Below are 16,423 nucleotides of genomic sequence, written 5' to 3'. Positions count from 1 at the left end.
AAACGCACTGGCCAAGGTCATGCAATTACTCAACCAGACATTAATGCGCCAGATTATGAAATCAAAGGACAAATCCTACACATGGTAACTAATCAATGCCAATTTAGTGGTGCGCCGAAGGTAGATCCAAACGAACATCTTCGAACCTTTAATAGGATCTGTACTCTATTTAAAATCCGAGAAGTGGAGGATGAACAGATATATCTCATGTTATTTCCCTGGACTTTAAAGGGAGAAGCCAAAGATTGGTTAGAATCGTTACCTGAAGGGGCGATTGATACATGGGATGTCTTAGTTGAAAAATTTCTTAAACAATTCTTTCCGGCATCTAAAGCCGTGAGACTTCAAGGATAAATTGTTACGTTTACACAGAAGCCAAATGAAACTCTATATGAGGCGTGGACAAGATTTGAAAAGTTATTGAGAGGATGTCCTCAACATGGTTTAGACACTTATCAAATAGTACAAATATTCTACCAAGGATGCGACATTAATACACGAAAAGACATCGATATAGCAGCTGGTGGTTTCATTATGAAGAAAACTGCAACTGAAGCTTACAAAATTATTGATAACACTGCTTCCCACTCACATGAGTGGCATCAAGAAAAAGATATCATTAGATCATCTAAAGCGGCTAGAGCCGATTCTAGTCATGACTTTAATTCCATTTCCGCAAAGATAGATGCTTTCGAAAGACGAATGGAAAAGATGACTAAAGATATTCAAGCAATACGAATTAGTTGTGAGCAGTGTGGAGGACCACATTTGACAAAAGATTGTCTCCGTATTGAACAAACAATGGAACAAATAGAGAATGTTTCATATATAAACCAAAGGCCTGGAAATAATTATCAAAATAATTATCAACCGCCAAGACCAAACTACAATCAAAATCAGAATTATAACTGAAATGTTCCATACAACAACCAACAAGGTCCTAGCAATCAGCAAGTATCCAATAATACTTACAATCATCAAAGACCTATTTTTCTAATTAAACCACCACAAACCGATGATAAAAAGACAAATTTAGAAGACATGATGTCAAAGCTAGTTGAATCTCAAACTCAATTTTTCACATCTCAGAAACAAACCAATGAACAAAATGCTCAAGCATTTAGAAATCAACAAGCTTCTATTCAAAATCTGGAACAAGAAGTAAGCAACCTAGCAAGGTTGATAGGTGAAAGAAAATCGGGAAGTTTACGTAGCGATACAAATGCTAACCCCTGGAATGAAACAGCTAAAGCCATTACCACGAGAAGTGGTATTACACTTAAACCACCTGAAATACCTGTAATTTCTGATGAAGCTATTCCTACTCCACAAGAACCACAATCTGATCAAGATAAGGAAAAAGAACCGCTAGTTGAAAAGGTTAATGAATATAACACAGTTAAGGCTAAACCTTATGTTAAACCATACCAACCACCACTTCCTTACCCGAGTAAAATGAGAAAAGAGAGACTTGAAGTCGAGCAATCCAAATTCCTGGATATGTTTAAACAAATAAATGTCAATCTTCTTTTCATTGATGTGATTTCAGGAATGCCAAGGTATGCTAAATTCCTGAAAGATCTAATCACAAATAGAAAGAAAATGGAAGAACTCTTAACTGTTACTATGAATGCTAATTGTTCTGCAGTGTTGTTGAATAAGATACCAGAAAAATTATCAGATCCAGGAAGTTTCACAATTCCATGTTTTCTGGGTAGTCCTAGTTCAATAGAAGCATTAGCAGATTTAGGTGCTAGTATAAATTTAATGCCATATTCACTATACACTAAACTAGACCTCGGAGAATTAAAACCAACACGAATAAGCATACAACTAGCCGATCGATCAGTAAAATATCCTAGAGGGATAATGGAGAACATGCTAGTTAAAGTTGGTACTTTAGTATTTCCAGTAGATTTTGTTATTCTGGACATGGAAGAAGATTCTCGAGTTCCTCTCATATTAGGAAGACCATTCTTAAACACGGCTAAAGCAATAATAGACATGTAGGTAAGAAACTGACCCTAAGTATAGAGGACGAGAGTGTTACCTTTTCTGTTGATAGAGCCATTGATATCGCATATTTTATACACGTTTTCCTTAGCGATATCGATCATAATTTAGTCCATTTGGATACGATTTGGTGTTTATTTTGATAATATTGGGAATGTTTGAGTTTGAAGAGCTATTTGTAGAAGAGATGTGGTTTTTGAAGCTTTTGAGGCATTTTATTGATCGGTTGTTATTATTGGTGCACCGAGGATTAAAACGTTAAGTACTTATTGGTTAATGAGGCGGTGAGTTAGTTAAAGTAAGGAAAAAGAGATAAATAAACGTGAGAATTAGCGACAGTTGTTTATCGCGGCGTGACAATCTGGCCGCGGCGCGGCATATACTTAATTTCCAGATTAGAAAAGTGTTTAAAAGGGGTTCCAGGGTACGTTGTTTGTCGCGGCGCGACATTATAGGCCGCGGCACGGCGGTTGGTCGGTCCAGATTATTTTGCCAAGTATTTAAGGCCCGAAAAATACCCTAATTTATCACTCTTCCATCCAGACGAATTGTGGCAGCTTTTGGGAGATTTTTGGTGATTTTTGGAGAACTCCAGGATCATTCAATCACTCTAATCATTCCAGATTCAACCTTCAATCCGTTCATCATCCGCGATTGCTTATTTAATTAGGTTGATTTCTTTGTCATAAACAATGAATTCTTTCCTTAATTTATTTGTGATTTTGGTTTTAGCCATGATTGTTGGCTAAGCTTTTAATGTTTGTCTAGATTGAATATTTGCATGTGTTTGGATGATACTTTAATGTTTTATTGATTAATGCATGATAATTATGAGTTTTGATTAAGAACCATTCTTGTGGGTGTTGATTATTGTTACTAGGTTGATTAGTGAATCTTGTTTGAACAAAGGGAACCCTGTTTCAATTTAGTGATCTAATTTTTAATTGATTTGTCTTAACCGATTGGGTGCTTACTGGACCAAGGGGGTAAACCGGGTAATAAGGATTAAACAAAACAGGGGTGAATTGTGTGGAGCGAACGCGTAACCAATTGAATCTTAATCTTATAATTAGCTAATTATTAAGTCACAAACGAAAGAGGTCTTTGGTAAAAGGGAACCCTAAGCCAATAAATCCTAGTTTGACGTGTTTGCTAAAAGAGAACTCTGGGTAAACCAACTCTGTAATTGCGTGCATTGATAAATAGAACTAGTGCTTAATAACAAATCATCCACACTGCGAATAGGAGATCTAGGCGAACATTCTTTTATCTATTGAATTCAAACTATCTTTATTTTCCGTTGAGTCTGCACTTTGATTTATTTAAACTTAAAAACCCAAAAATATTGTCTTTTACTTTTGATCTATCTTTGATTTGGCTAATCGTTAAATAGCCACAAAACAAACTATCTCGTACTTTCGATTTTCATAGATTAACTTAGTTTATTTTATTAGTTACAATCTTAATTCTCACGTTTAAACTGTCCTTGGAACGATTTCGGAATTACCAATTTTATACTATTACACGATCGGGTACACTGCCCGTTAGTGTGTAGTTGATGTCGAACGAGGTGTATATAAAATAGTTATTATTTTACTAGAAAATACTATTAAATACGATACAATTTTACACAAGATATTTATTTATTTATAGAATGGATATACTTAAACCTTGCTACAACACTTATAGGCAGTGTACCTAATCGTACAGTAGTGTAGTTTTTAGTAAGTCCGGTTCGTTCCACAGGGAAATCTTTAAACAAAGCTCAACGCTATATTAGTTAACTTTTATAAAAATACAAATATATATATAAGTAATATTATTATTATAAAGAGGGGTTTTTACCGTTTAATGACCGGTTTGTCGATTTTAAAACTTTAGTCGCAGTTAAAACCTAATGTAAAATATAAAATAAATACAAGACTTTAAATTAAAGCGTAAAGTAAATAACGATAATGAAATTGCGATAATTAAAAAGTACGATAATTAAAAGTGCGATAAAATGAAATAACAATAAATAAAAGTGCGATAATTAGAAGTGCAATTAAATATACAATAAAGGAAATAAAATATGATATAAAAGAATTATGCTTATTTAAACTTCCGTAATCATGATGTTTGACGTGTTGATTTTAGTTTTATGCCCATGGGTTAATTGTCCTTTGTCCTGGATTATTCAATATGTCCGTCTGGTTTTTGTCCATAACAGTCCATCAGTCATAAATATAAATTGCAAGTGTCCTTGTCAAATTATTATTATACCCGAAGATAAATATTCCAACTAATTGGGGATTCGAATTGTAACAAGGTTTTAATACTTTGTTTAATGAATACACCAGGTTATCGACTGCGTGTAAACCAAGGTTTTACTACTTTGTTAACAATTACACCAATTACCCTTGAATGTAATTTCACCCCTGTTTTAATTATTCTAGTGGCTATTAATCCATTCCCGTGTCCGGTTAAATGAACGATTATTCGTACATATAAATACCCCGCCCATCGTGTCCGATCGAGTGTATATGGTAATTTATAGGGACGCCCAATTGTAAATCTTTATATTAACATTAACAAACTTTCATTTAGTTAAACAAATATAAAGCCCATTAATAGCCCATAGCCTAGTTTCCACAAGTGTCGTTCTTTTGTCCAAACCCCAATTATGGTACAAAGCCCAATTACCCAATTTTAGTAATTAGCCCAACATCATGATTACTTCGTTTTAAACAAGCATAATAATAACTTAGCTACGAGACATTAATATAAAAAGGTTGAACATAACTTACAATGATTAAAAATAGCGTAGCGTTACACGGACAGAATTTCGACTTACACCCTTACAACATTCGCTAACATACCCTTATTATTAGAATTATAATTAAAATTAAAATATAAATTATAAATATAAATATATATTACTCGTATATATTGAGAGAGAGATGAAAAAAAGATGTAAAATTCGATCAGAATTCGGTTGGCTTTATAGCCAGAAATGAATTTTGGGGCTCCGCGACTCGCGGCCAAATAGCCTTCAAACTCCGCGAGTCGCGGAGAGGTATTTTCACTTTACACCCTTGGAGTTTCTGGCTGCCGATAGTTTTTAATATATATATATAATATATATATAATTAATATAATTAATTATATATTATATTATATTTATATACATAGTTAACTTGTAATTTTTAGTCCGTTGCGTCGAGCGTTAAGAGTTGACTCTAGTCCCGGTTCCGGATTTTCGAACGTCCTCGCGTACAATTTAATATCTTGTACTTTGCGTTTTGAATCTTGTACTCTTGTGATTTTGAGACGTTTCTTATCAATATTTGGAACCTTTTTGATTGTCTTTTGTACTTTTGAGCTTTTTGGTCGTTTGCGTCTTCAATTCGTCGAATCTGTCTTTTGTCTTCACCTTTTATTATTTAAACGAATATCACTTGTAAATAGAACAATTGCAACTAAAAGCTTGTCTTTCTTGAGGAATAATGCTATGAAATATATGTTCGTTTTTAGCATTATCAAATATTCCCACACTTGAGCGTTGCTTGTCCTCAAGCAATATTGTCTTGAAATACTAGAATCACTTCTTTATTCTTCACACTTTGTACATCAGTGATTTCTATACGGCGGTATAAAAAATGGTAGTAACGATATGGTTTACAGTCCCACATGACTATAAAAATTTAGATCCATTAAGGAAATTGGATCTTTATGAAAACATTTTATCTTTTGAAAATTAAATCTAGTTTTTACCCTAGATAAGTTTTCCGGAATAACCCTTTACCGGTGTTTGCAAAATATTTTTGTGGGTTTGGTGGGTTTCAGATTTGAAAATTTTAGCTCAAAACTTGCGGTTTTGTGTCACCCACTTGCTAACCTTGTATTTGGAAAGCAACACGTCCAGTTTACTTGTTCCGTATATTACCTTTCGGCAAACTACCGTCCGGTTGTAAAGGAAAGCGTTGAACAAGCAACTGTTTAAGGCAATGTCCCGTGACATGCTTTTGATTATGGTCTATAACGTGTCGGACGCAATTACTATCCTTGGTAGGAGCAATAGTAAAGCTCATCCTATGATTTTTCGGTCTGGCACAAAGTCCTGTCTTTGACCATGTTATGCAACCACCGTTCTTACGGTTGACACCCGATTTAGTTCAGGTGACCTAATGAATTCCAGGTGAATTCCTAGGATTTTACGTTCAATGGTAATGAACGCATTGAAAATAGGGTTTTCAGAAAACAAATCGGTTTATAATTTTGATCAAAATATTTTCTCGTTCAAGCTCGAGTTTAGATATCATTGAATTCCATGAGTTTGAATTCTCAATCTTTAAGGTCAATCTCTAGGATTGAGTAATATCAGTCTTAAAAGCTGATTTTTAATCTTTAAGGAGATTATCCTTTCTGGGGATCTGATTTATTAGTCTTATCCAGCTAATTTGCACGGTGCCCCCCCATTGTACAAGATAAATCCTTCTCATGGTTAGGATAAATCTGACCACTTGGCGACCCTGTTTAATGCTGAGGTCCGTGGATTTCCTGCTGATTTTAGTGATGACTTTTCTAGATTTTTCGTCAACCTACAGCTGGTCTGGACGACAACTTCATGATCTAAATCAAGAAGCGCGTGTCTTTTTCGGAAGACTTTACTTCCTTTTAATGATGGAATTGATTCATCGTGTAGATCCATCTCTTCTTTTCTTTCATTGGGTAAAACAGTTTAGTTTAGTTCAAAGCAAAAGTATTTTCAGTTATTTGTTACAAATATATGTGGCATATGTTTAAAATAACTTGGTAAATTTTCCCACACTTGGCTTTTATTTTCCTTTTTATCGTCCTCTATTCCATTTTAAATGAATTTTAACATTTTAGTTTGTTTCTCAATTTATGTCCTTTCCGAGGTAACAATAATTTCGGTGTTAAAACCTAGTTTTATCGTTCATAAATATGTATAAACATGTTTTTGAATTCATTTAATTGAAAATTTTGAAAAATTTTACTAGAATTGGGTAGTCAGTATATAAGACCAGGGCTGTTCTTTATTATCAGAGAGCACTAGATTCTAATACAACTACTGCTTTACTAGTATTTTTAATGGTAACCAAGTGTTTAATATAAAAATTTTAAAATCCGAAAGAATTTAATCCCTTCCCACACTTAAGATCTTGCAATGCCCTCATTTGCAAGAAATCAGTAACAATTTAAATTATTGAGGGTGATTTGTGTGAAAATGATTAAATTTTTACCAAAGTTTCCAAATATATTGGCGTTTGTTTGCTGAATGATAAATGGTGCACGTCATTTGTTCATTCCGTCTTGTTGTTATTTCACATGTATTTTGCATCATTGTCGTCAAAATTACTTGCTTTTGCTGAACTTAATGCCAGTCTTTGAAAATGCGTTGTTTTACCCTGTTGTGTACATAAAATAAACTGCAAACATATATACATATTTTTGAAGTTTGGTATATTACCCCACATTCAAAAATTATTAAAATCTAAGAATAAAAGTTAGATAAATATAAAAATGATTACAATATTAACAAAAAATATTAAACATATCAATAATTACAAATTACAAAATAAAAATAAAAATAAGTAAACTAAGGATGATATTGGTACCAATAGGGGTTCCACGCATAACCATAAGTGCTATAGAATGCCTCGGCAGGGTCATACGTAGGATATGGTGGCTGCATCTCTATCGACCAAGGAGGGAAGATGGGTTTCGGTGTAGGAATATAGTTTCTACCTATGTGTTGGCAATGCGCTATGATCTGGTTCTGATGAACTTGCCAATCTTCAAATGCTCTCTGTCTAGCATTTTCGTATTCCTGAGAAGCTATAAACCTATGCATTTCTTGCCCCCCTCCTACATTACCTTGTTCCTGGTTTCTCTCTACCTGTGGATGTCTACCATTGTATCGTACTGCGGCGTTGTTTCGCCGCTTCAAAACTTTCGCACCATGGTACACATTTAAACCTATAGTGTCGCGGGGTTCCGGCTCTTCTACTAATAATCCCCCCCGACTTATATCCACACCGAGATATTCACCAATCAAAGTAATAAAAATACCACCCCCTATTATGCTATGTGGACGCATCCCTCGAACCATAGCTGATAAATAATAACCCACACAATATGGTATACTTACAGCGCTGTGTGGGTCTCGAATACACATATGGTAAAACAAATCTTGTTCATTTACCTTTTCTTTGTTTTTACCCCTTTGTGTAATCGAGTTAGCTAAAAACCTATGTATTACTCTTAATTCGGCTCTATCTATATCCAAATAAGAGTAGTTTCCCCCTTTGAAACGGTGGTGGCTTGTCATTTGACTCCACACACCGTGTGTATCAAAATTCTCATCTATTTTCCTACCGTTTAGTATCAATCCTCTACAATCGGCAGACGCTAATTCCTCAGGCGTATATATACGTAAAGCCTGAGCCATGTCCAGTAAAGACATGTGGCGCATCGAACCGCCTAACAAAAATCTAATAAAAGAACGATCGGTTAAACTAGCTACCCGATCATTCAACTCTATACTACATAACAACTCTTCACACCATACTTTATATACAGGTCTGCGTATGGTGAATAAACATATCCAGTCATTAAAAGAAGAATTACCATACCTCTGTACCAGTAATTCCCTAATTGGCCCGGCCAATTCTACAGCTTCCAAGGGTCCCCATTCTATGACCCTTGGTACCTCAACAACCTTTGAGTGAAGAGTATGCATACCCCGTTGATATTTTGGATAATCTATCCAAAGTCTGTCAAATCGCAGGTTCGGGTGCAACTGTTCCAAGTGCATATCTGAAAAGGTCATGACTGGATGAGGTACATCCTGCTTGTAGTAGTTATCTACCTCCTGTTGTTCCAAGTTCTCAGCAGGAGCATGACGGGCTTGGGATGAAGATTCACCCCTTTCAGTCTGCAAAACACATCAAACACAAATTTTGTGCATCCAAATATGCATTAGTGTCAGCAAAATCATCAATCAAAATAATTACAATGACATTATCAATTTATATCAAACTTAAGCTTATTTTCACATTTTTATCAAATCTACACTTTTTCAAATAAGCATATACGAAAATTTTCGCCAAGTTCATAAGCATTCAACTCAAATAACATGTCAAAATAATCATTACTAGCAAATAAACAAGTCTCAAATGGCATTATCTTTCAAAAATCAAGTTCATGAATTTTGGACTTGAAAAAGTCCACTTTAATTCTCAAAATCATGTTTAGGCTCAAAGTTTGGATCATTTAACTACCTAGACATGTTACACTACTCATTTTAGCAACAATTCATGACAAAAATCGGCCATAACCTGTTTATATCAAAAAGCCCCAAATTTGCTCAAGAACACAAACCCTAGATTCTAAAGATTTTGAAGTTTTTGGCTTCAAATCATGTTAACAAGCATCAATCTAGGTTATACATGCATAATATACTAACAATTTAACACTAATTACACTAAAAATTAACAAAATTCAAATTATTAAAATATGCTCAAGAACACACTAAAATTCGGATTTAAAGGTGATTTGGGGTGTAATTGTACCTGTTTTCTTGAGTAGTTCCTAGATATCATCCTTCTCAACATGATTGTAGTGAAAAATTTGAAGATTAACGGTGAAAAATTGAGTTTTTGGGATGATTTTTGTGGGTTTTTTCGGGTTTTTTCGAGCTGTATTTGGGTGTTTTTGTGTGTGTGTGAGTGATCAGTCGAGCAGCTCTTTTATTTTTTTTCTGTAATTTGGTCCCTCCGCGAGTCGCGGAGGTTTTCACTTAAAACTCCGCGAGTCGCGGAGTTATATATATATTTTTTTTTTTTTTTTTTTTTTATTTTTTTTTTTTTTTTAAATAACCTTTAACTTATAAAACAATTAAGAAATTAATTTTAAAATTTTGTTTCCCTTGTTATTTAGGACGAGGTCGTTTCGGATCGATGTCCTAGTCCGTCCCTCGACAAAATTTTAAAATTTGTCTTTTTGTAGCGATTGTTTTAAAAGCTAAGATTTTTTGGGTTTTTTCAATGTTTTTGGCATACTTTAAATCAATAAGATTAAAAATAATGATAATAAAAGTTCTCGTCCCTCCCTCGGGTAAAGCAATTTCGGTTCAAAGACCTAGTCTTCAACTTACGACGAATTTTAAAAATCATATTCTTAACTTAATGAGATAAAGTAAATTTTTGTTTTTAAATTCACACAACTTAAATATAAAATTCAAAATTAAAAATTAAAAATTAAAAATTCACACCAAAATTAATTTAAAAATTCATATTATAAATTCATACCAAACTTATATTAATTTTTCAAATATTTACAATTTTAAATATATTGTTTTTACAAAGTTTACAATATTAATTTAAGATTTAAATATTAATTTTAAAAACATAGTAAAAATAAAATTAAAAATCTTTTTGTCTTTTTATCCCACTTTAATCAATCAAATATTATCAAAAATATGCGCCCCTCTTTTCGGTAAAGTAATTTCGGTTCCAAGACCTAATTTAACTCATGACGAATTTTTGAAATATTTTGGGTTGATTGTTTAAAGATATTTATACCTTAAGAATAAACGTTAAATTTCGCAGTGATGTAATAAATTTTTGAATGATATCAATAATTTCGGTCGCCAAACCTAATTTTATTTAATACCAATTTAATACTTTTTAGCGAACAAATTAGCGTTTATTACCAAAAGGTTAAAAATAAAAATAAAAACTGTACAGACATACCTGTGAAATAGATTTCTTAGTTATATGATCTATTATATTCATAAGATAGTCGGTTTAATTGGTTTTCCATGGCTGCATAGGCGTAACCTCGAGCATTCATTGTCTTTTCTTCTAAACATATGAACGGTCCGTCTCTGCATAAAGTAACAAATTCGGTATTTGAATAGGTTTGATTATTTGAACATTTACCTCCATGTGACCATTTTCCGCATTTGTGACATTTTTCTAGGTGTCGTGCTCTTCTTTTCGCTGCGGATTTTGATTTTCCTTTACCAAATTGTAACTTATTATCTTCGCATCTGGATCCTTTTCTAACTCCGTCCATTCTTTCTCTGATTACTGATACTAATTCACTCGGTAGTATGTCATTATTACGTTTAGCGATCAAAGCGTGTAGCATTAGACCATGGTTTAGTTCACAGGCAGTCTTCATTTTGTAAAAACCTAAAAAAAATAAAAATTCAGAATGGGGGGAGAAGACTAGTTCTTTAGGGTCTGCTAGGGAAAGACCATACGTGTTCCATTTTCGAGAACTACACGAAAACAGACAATCTAACTCTAACAGAAATTCATATTATTCTTTAAAGACTTGATTCTCCCCACACTTAGTTAGCTGTGGTGTCGAAATTGTGATTAACTTCGTTGTCGACTTCCATCGGACCATGTATGTAATGTTTAACTCTGTGACCATTAACTTTAAATTCAATCCCATTTGAATTTATCAATTCTATCGTTCCGTATGGGAAAACTCTTTTGACTATAAATGGTCCAGACCATCTTGATTTCAATTTTCCAGGAAATAGCTTGAATCGTGAATTGAAAAGAAGAACTCTGTCTCCTTCTTTGAATTCTTTTGAACTTCTGATTCTTTTATCATGCCATTTCTTCGTTCTTTCTTTATAGATTAACGAATTTTCGTATGCTTCATGTCTTAATTCTTCTAATTCGTTTAGTTGACTTAATCGTAGACGTCCGGCTTCATGTAAATCAAGATTACATGTCTTCAAAGCCCAAAATGCTTTGTGTTCAATTTCTACTGGAAGATGACATGCTTTTCCATACACAAGTCTAAAAGGTGTGGTTCCAATTGGAGTTTTGTAGGCTGTTCTAAAAGCCCAGAGTGCATCCTCCAATTTAATGGACCATTCCTTCGGATTTGATCCTACGGTTTTCTCTAGAATACGTTTTAAAGCTCGGTTGGTATTTTCAACTTGTCCACTTGTTTGTGGATGATATGCGGTGGAGATTTTATGAGTTACTCCATATCTTTTAAGAACTTTCTCAAGTTGATTATTACAGAAATGAGTACCCCGATCACTTATTAAAGCTTTCGGTGTTCCAAACCTTGCAAAAAGACGTTTTAAAAAGTTTACTACAACTCGTGCATCGTTAGTTGGGAGAGCTTGTGCTTCCGCCCATTTAGATACATAATCAATGGCTACGAGTATATATAGATTATTATGAGATTTTGGAAATGGACCCATAAAGTCAATACCCCAAATGTCAAATACTTCACATACTTGGATGACATTTTGTGGCATTTCATCACGTTGACTTATTTTTCCGGCCCTTTGACATGCATCACAGGATTTGCAAAGAAGGTGTGCGTCTTTGTAAATTGTAGGCCAATAGAATCCAGCTTCATAAACTTTTCTTGCTGTTAGTTGAGGCCCATAATGCCCTCCTGTTGGTCCTGTGTGACAATGGTTTAAAATTTTACTAGCTTCATCTCCAAATACACATCGGCGTATTATTCCATCGGGACAACTTTTAAACAGATGTGGATCTTCCCAGAAATAGTGTTTTATATCACTGAAGAATTTCTTTCGTCTTTGGTACGATAATCCTTTTTCAAGGAATCCACAAACTAAGTAGTTTGCATAATCTGCAAACCATGGGATTTCTTTATAATCTATCTTCAATAGATATTCATCAGGAAAGTTGTCTTGTATGGCCGATTCATTCAGAACTTCTAATTCGGGATTTTCAAGACGAGAAAGATGATCAGCGGCGAGATTTTCTGCTCCCTTTTTATCTCGGATTTCAATATCAAACTCTTGTAAGAGTAAGATCCAACGGATTAATCTTGGTTTAGCATCTTGTTTTGAAAATAGGTATTTAAGAGCAGAATGGTCGGTATAGACCACCGTTTTTGCTAGAACGAGATATGATCGAAATTTGTCAAAAGCAAAGACAATAGCAAGGAGTTCTTTTTCAGTAGTTGTATAGTTCGTTTGTGCTCCTTGTAATGTCTTACTAGCATAATATATAGGTTGAAATCGTTTTTCAATCCTTTGTCCTAAAACGGCTCCCATTGCAAAATCACTCGCATCGCACATTAGTTCAAATGGTAGATTCCAATTTGGTGTTATCATGATCGGTGCATTAGTGAGTTTTTCTTTAAGAATATTAAAAGATTTGATACATTCATCTGAAAAGATGAATGGCGCATCCTTTTCTAGGAGTTTATTCATAGGAGTGGCAATTTTAGAAAAATCTTTTATGAAACGTCGGTAAAAACCGGCATGCCCTAGAAAACTCCTAACTCCTCTAACATTGGTGGGATGTGGAAGTTTAGCAATTACATCTACTTTAGCTCTATCCACTTCAATTCCTTCTTTTGAAATTTTATGTCCAAGAACGATGCCTTCTTTAACCATGAAATGGCATTTCTCCCAATTAAGTACTAGATTTGATTTTTCGCATCTAATTAGCATTCGTTCCAGATTAACTAGACATGATTTAAATGTATCACCGAAGACTGAAAAGTCATCCATGAATACTTCCATGCATTCTTCTATCATGTCATGAAAAATCGCCATCATGCACCTTTGAAAGGTTGCAGGGGCGTTACAAAGTCCAAATGGCATGCGTTTGTAAGCAAAAGTACCATAAGGGCACGTGAATGTGGTTTTCTCTTGATCTTCGGGTGCTATTGGAATTTGAAAATATCCGGAAAATCCATCTAGAAAACAATAGTAACTATTTCCGGCTAATCTTTCCAACATTTGATCTATGAAAGGTAAGGGAAAATGATCTTTTCTGGTGGCGTCATTTAATTTTCTATAATCAATACATACACGCCATCCTGTTACAGTCCTAGTAGGAATAAGCTCATTTTTCTCATTTGTGATAACAGTCATGCCACCTTTCTTAGGCACGCATTGAACTGGGCTTACCCATGGACTATCAGAAATTGGATATATCAAACCTGCATCTAGCAGTTTAATAATCTCTTTCTTAACTACATCTTGCATATTAGGATTTAGTCTTCGTTGGCGTTGCACATACGTTTTATGACCTTCTTCCATAAGGATTTTATGTGTGCAATACGAAGGACTTATTCCTTTAATATCATGAATCTTCCATGCAATGGCTGGTTTATGAGCTTTCAACACAGAAATGAGTTGTGATTTCTCATTTTCAGTAAGAGAAGACGATATTATTACAGGTAATTCCGATTCACCATGTAAATAAGCGTATTCCAAATGGTTTGGAAGTGGCTTTAACTCTAATTTCGGAGGTTCTTCTATCGATGATTTATATCGATATCTGTCTTCTTCTTTTAGCATTTGAATTTCTTCTGTTGTTGGTTCATATCCATTAGCTATAAGTGTAGCTAACATTTCAGCTTCATCAATTGGTTCATTTCCTTCTCCTAAAGAACATTCTCCTGTTCCTTGTAATTCTGGAAATTCTTCTAATAATTCTGCATGTGCATCTATAGTTTGAATATAATAGCATGTATCATCTGCAGATTGTGGTTGTTGCATTGCTCTATCAACTGAAAAGGTAACACTCTCATCCTCTATACTTAGGGTCAGTTTTTTACCGAACACGTCTATCATTGCTTTAGCCGTGTTTAAGAATGGTCTTCCTAATATAAGAGGAACTTGAGAATCTTCTTCCATGTCCAAAACAACAAAATCTACTGGAAATACTAAAGTACCAACTTTAACTAGCATGTTCTCCATTATCCCTCTAGGATATTTTATTGATCTATCGGCTAGTTGTATGCTTATTCTGGTTGGTTTTAATTCTCCAAGGTCTAATTTAGCGTATAGTGAATACGGCATTAGATTTATACTAGCACCTAAGTCTGCCAATGCTTCTATTGAACTAAGACTACCCAGAAAACATGGAATTGTGAAACTTCCTGGATCAGATAGTTTTTCTGGTATCTTATTCAACAGCACTGCTGAACAATTAGCATTCATAGTAACAGCCGAGAGTTCTTCCATTTTTCTTCTATTCGTGATTAGATCTTTCAAGAATTTAGCATACCTTGGCATTCCTGAAATCACATCAATGAAAGGAAGATTTACATTTATCTGTTTAAACATATCCAAGAATTTGGATTGCTCGGCTTCAAGTTTTTCCTTCTTCATTTTACTCGGATAAGGAAGTGGTGGTTGGTATGGTTTAACATAAGGTTTATCCTTAACTATGTTATCTTCATTAACCTTTTCAACTACCGGTTCTTTTTCCTTATCTTGATCAGGTTGTGGTTCTTGTGGAGTAGGAATAGTTTCATCAGAAGTTACAGGTATTTCAGGTGGTTTAAGTGTTGTACCACTTCTTGTGGTAATAGCTTTAGCTGTTTCGTTCCGGGGGTTAGCATTTGTATCGCTTGGTAGACTTCCCGGTTTTCTTTCACCTATTAACCTTGCTAGGTTACTTACTTCTTGTTCTAGATTTTGAATAGAAGCTTGTTGATTTCTAAATGCTTGAGCATTTTGTTCATTGGTTTGTTTCTGAGATGTGAAAAACTGCGTTTGAGTTTCAACTAGCTTCGTCATCATATCTTCTAAATTTGGCTTTTTATCATCGGTTTGTTGTGGTGGTTTGTTTTGAAAATTCGGTCTTTGCTGATTGTAAGTATTATTGGATACTTGTTGATTGCTAGGACCTTGTTGGTTGTTGTATGGAATATTTCGGTTATAATTCTGGTTTTGATTGTAAATCGGTCTTGGCGGTTGATAATTATTCTGATAATTATTTCCAGGCCTTTGGTTTATGTATGAAATATTCTCTCTTTGTTCCATTGTTAATTCAATACTTAGACAATCTTTTGTCAAATGTGGTCCTCCACACTGCTCACAACTAATTTGTATAGCATGAATATCTTTAGTCATCTTTTCCATTCGTCTCTCGAAAGCATCTATCTTTGCGGAAATGGAATCTAAGTCATGGCTAGAATCGGCTCTAGCTGCTTTAGATGATCTAATGATATCTTTTTCTTGGTGCCACTCATGTGAGTGGGAAGCAGTATTATCAATAATTTTGTAAGCATCAGTTTCGGTTTTCTTCATAATAGAACCACCAACTGCTATATCTATGTCTTTTCTTGTAGTGATGTCGCATCCTTGGTAGAATATTTGTACTATTTGACAGGTGTCTAAACCATGTTGCGGACATCCTCTTAACAACTTTCCATATCTTGTCCACGCCTCATATAGAGTTTCATTTGGCTTCTGTGTGAACGTAACAATTTCTGCTTGAAGTCTTACGGCTTTAGATGCAGGAAAGAATTGTTTAAGAAATTTATCAATTAAAACGTCCCATGTATCAATCGCCCCTTCAGGTAACGATTCCAACCAATCTTTGGCTTCTCCCTTTAAAGTCCAGGGAAATAACATGAGATATATTTG

General features: G+C 34.3%; 1 non-coding gene across 1 annotated transcript; it reads right to left on the bottom strand.

Annotated features, from left to right (window-relative positions):
* Positions 1 to 339: 339 nt before the first annotated feature.
* LOC139886882 (small nucleolar RNA R71) lies at positions 340 to 446 on the bottom strand. Its single transcript, XR_011772743.1, has one exon. It is a non-coding gene; the product is annotated as a small nucleolar RNA R71 (small nucleolar RNA).
* Positions 447 to 16,423: the final 15,977 nt, after the last annotated feature.

The sequence above is a fragment of the Rutidosis leptorrhynchoides genome, chromosome 1 (assembly GCF_046630445.1).
Source record: "Rutidosis leptorrhynchoides isolate AG116_Rl617_1_P2 chromosome 1, CSIRO_AGI_Rlap_v1, whole genome shotgun sequence".
In the NCBI taxonomy this organism is placed as follows: Eukaryota; Viridiplantae; Streptophyta; class Magnoliopsida; order Asterales; family Asteraceae; genus Rutidosis; species Rutidosis leptorrhynchoides.
Note: the sequence above shows the minus strand (reverse complement) of the source record. Positions and strands in the feature narration are given on the sequence as shown.